The sequence below is a fragment of the Triticum aestivum genome, chromosome 4D (genome assembly GCF_018294505.1).
Source record: "Triticum aestivum cultivar Chinese Spring chromosome 4D, IWGSC CS RefSeq v2.1, whole genome shotgun sequence".
Classification (NCBI taxonomy): Eukaryota; Viridiplantae; Streptophyta; class Magnoliopsida; order Poales; family Poaceae; genus Triticum; species Triticum aestivum.
In genome coordinates this window covers 408,859,370-408,863,087 of record NC_057805.1, presented here as the reverse complement: position 1 = coordinate 408,863,087, position 3,718 = coordinate 408,859,370, and positions in this window count along the sequence as shown.

Sequence of the window (3,718 nt, the reverse complement as noted above, 5' to 3'; positions counted from 1 at the left end):
CGGCACCCGTGCCTGCCTGCCACCGCGCGCCCTCGCCGCCGGGGCCCTCTCCGCCCGACGCCTCCTCTCCCCCACCGCGCCGGCGCCGCTCCCTCCTCCCCTCCGGCTGCAGCTCCGGCCACCGCGCGCCGAACCCCGTCGAGCGAGTTCTCTCCCGATCCAGATCCGTTCGGTACAGTGGCGTTGACTTTCCCCCGACCCCCCTTTTTTTCTCTAAGTCATTGAATTTCAACAGCATGTGCACTTGTTCGTGATGCCATAACTCCTTGCATGTAGCTCCGATTCGTGCGTGTAATATGTCAAATTGTTCGTCTCGTGATGCTCTACATTTTGTTCAATTGCACCATGTTCATTAGAGGTCATCTGGATGCCCAAATCTCTGTTGGAAGAGGGCTAATTGCCGTTATTCTCTGGTTCTTAGCAGAACTTGGAGATTTGTAATTTTTGTATCTTTAAATCTGTGCATCTTTTGGGCATGAGCTCTACATGTGTTTTGAGGTATGCCATGGCATCTTTCCAAGGGTGTATGCCTTGTATTTTTGTGATCTCTTTGGTGACTAGCACAAGCATGCAAAGTAGGTCCCGTAATATTTCTGATTTCAGGGACTTAGTGATTTCTCTGTGATTTCTCCAAGTCCTTGTCTGCTGTTATTTTGTTGCCTTGTAAAATTGATGTTACAGAGAGATCCATGCATATTTTGGAGATGTTCAGTAACTGTGTTTTGTAGCTATAGTTGAAGTTGATCCATTCCCGCAATTGCTTGCAATTATGGAGTGCCATAGCATGACTCAATCTTGCTCTACTTTTGCTATAAAATATTTCTAGCAGATTCTTAACATGATATGCAATTTTGCCAAGCTTATTGTAGTTGGTCCATACATGCTATGCAATTGTTCTTGCCATGGTTAGCTTCATAAACATTCCATCTTGCTGTAGGTGTGCTTGGTTGTCATAAATTACTCTGTAGTGAGTGCACCAAGCTCACAAAGAGGCCTTCATATTATTGTTTCTGCCATGCTCTGTTTTCTGCTAAGTCTGAAACCTGATAACGAAACTTGCTATGTTTACATGCTTGCCATCATATCGTCTGGTCCTTTTTGGCTTATGGTCAGTAAGGGACTTTTGTCATATGCATTTAGTAAAACACTGCCATGCCTTGTTTTGCTATGTTAAGTTCCTGTAGCATGTTTATTTCGTGCTCTGAACATTGCTACCTGATGCTGTTTACTGCCATGTCCAGTTTTTCTCCAAGTCTGTGATCCTGTTATCTTTTGTATCTTTGCCATGCTTGTTTGAGCTTGATATGTTGTGATCTAGCCGTAGCTCAGTGTTCATATTTTGTCAAGCATCTCCTGTAGATTACTGCCTTGTGCTTTGTTGCTATGTTGGGGTGCTGTAGCATTGTTACTTGTTGCATTTTAAGTGCTATCTTGCTGTTAATCGCAGATTCGTGTCATTCTTGTTTTGCTTGCCATTTGCAAACCGTGCATCCGTTTCCGGTGATCTTTATATCGATTTCGACCGAAATCATCTCATCTTTCCAGTGGCATGCTTGGTTTGCCAAGTTACTGCCATGTTCATGATTTCCCTTCCGGAGCACGCATATGCATCGCATATCATATCTTGCATATCATACATGTTTTGCATCATGTTGCTTGTGCATTTCTCGTTGTTGATTGTGGTTCCGTTTGTTTGTGTTCTTGTCTTGGGTAGAGCCGGGAGACGAGTTCGTGAACGAGGAACCTGTTGAGTACGCTTACGAGGATCAAGCTTTCGACAACTCTGAGAACCTTGCAGGCAAGATGACCACCCCTCGAAATCACTTCTATCTTTGCTATGCTAGTTGTTCGTTCTATTGCCATGCTCCGCTACCTATCACTTGCTATATCATGTCTCCCATTTTGCCATGTCAGCCTCTAACCATCCTTTCCTAGCAAACCGTTGTTTGGCTAAGTTACCGCTTTTGCTCAGCCCCTCTTATAGCGTTGCTAGTTGCAGGTGAAGTTGAAGTTTGTTCCATGTCGGAACATGGATATGTTGGGATATCACAATATCTCTTATTTAATTAATGCATCTATATATTTTGGTAAAGGGTGGAAGGCTCGGCCTATTGCCTGGTGTTTTGTTCCACTCTTGCCGCCCTAGTTTCTGATATACCGGGTTTATGTTCCTTGAGTTTGCGTTCCTTACGCGGTCGGGTGATTTATGGGACCCCCTTGACAGTTTGCCTTGAATAAAACTCCTCCAGCAAGGCCCAACCTTGGTTTTACCATTTGCGACCTATGCCTTTTTCCCCCGGGTTTTCTAGAGCCCGAGGGTCATCTTTATTTTAAACCCCCGGGCAAGTGCTCCTCTGAGTATTGGTCCAAACTGTCAGTCGCCGGTGGCCACCAGGGGCAACTCTGGGCTGGCCTATCGGAAGCTTGGACAATCCGGTGTGCCCTGAGAACGAGATATGTGCAGCTCCTATCGGGATTTGTCGGCACATTCGGGCGGCTTTGCTGGTCTTGTTTTACCATTGTCGAAATGTCTTGTAAACCGGGATTCCGAGACTGATCGGGTCTTTGCGGGAGAAGGTTTATCCTTCGTTGACCATGAGAGCTTATGATGGGCTAAGATGGGACACCCCTGTAGGGTATCATCTTTCGAAAGCCGTGCCCGCGGTTATGAGGCAGATGGGAATTTGTTAATGTTCGGTTGTAGATAACTTGTCACTTGACCCAAGTAAAATACATCAACTGCGTGTGTAGCCGTGATGGTCTCTTCTCGGTGGAGTCCGGGAAATGAACAAGGTCTGTGTTATGCATGACGTAAGTAGGTGTTCAGGATCACTTCTTGGTCATTGCTAGATGACGTTCGTTCCGTTGCTTCTCTTCTCGCTCTCATTTGCGCATGTTAGCCACCATATATGCTTATTGCCGTTGCAGCTCCACCTCTTTGCACCTCCCTCTCCTATAAGCTTAAATAGTCTTGATCTTGCGGGTGTGAGATTGCTGAGTCCTCGTGACTCACAGATTCTACCAAAATAGTTGCAGGTGCCGACGATGCCAGTGCCGTTGATGGGGTCGATCTCAAGTGGGAGTTCGACGAGGAACGTGGTCGTTACTATGTGTCTTTTCCCGATGATCAGTAGTGGAGCCCAGTTGGGACGATCGGGGATCTAGCATTTGGGGTTATCTTATTTTCATCTGGATTTTGACCGTAGACGGTCTATATGATTGTATTTTGGATGATGTATGAATTATATTTATGTATTGTGTGAAGTGGCGATTGTAAGCCAACTCTTTATCCCATTCTTGTTCATTACATGGGATTGTGTGAAGATGACCCTTCTTGCGACAAAACCACTATGCGGTTATGCCTCTAAGTCGTGCCTCGACACGTGGGAGATATAGCCGCATCGTGGGCGTTACAACTCGGGAGCCGGCACACTACTTTTCTGACTTCAGGAAGAACTTCTAATATAGCTCAAGGCGGCCAGTCCCCGGGCCGACTGGTCGAACCCGGTGCCAGACAAGAAATCAAATGTAATAATACATTCGTGGGTATGATACTCGTCATGCATAGATAAATAAAAGGCAGTCCCCGAGTATTGCTCGGGGGGCCTGTTGGTTCGTGCTTAATACAAAAGGGGTAGCATCATACATACTGCTTTCAACTGTAAAATCTTCTCAGGAGGTTCGCGTTCCATGGTCGCTCCGACTCCTTGCCGGAGTC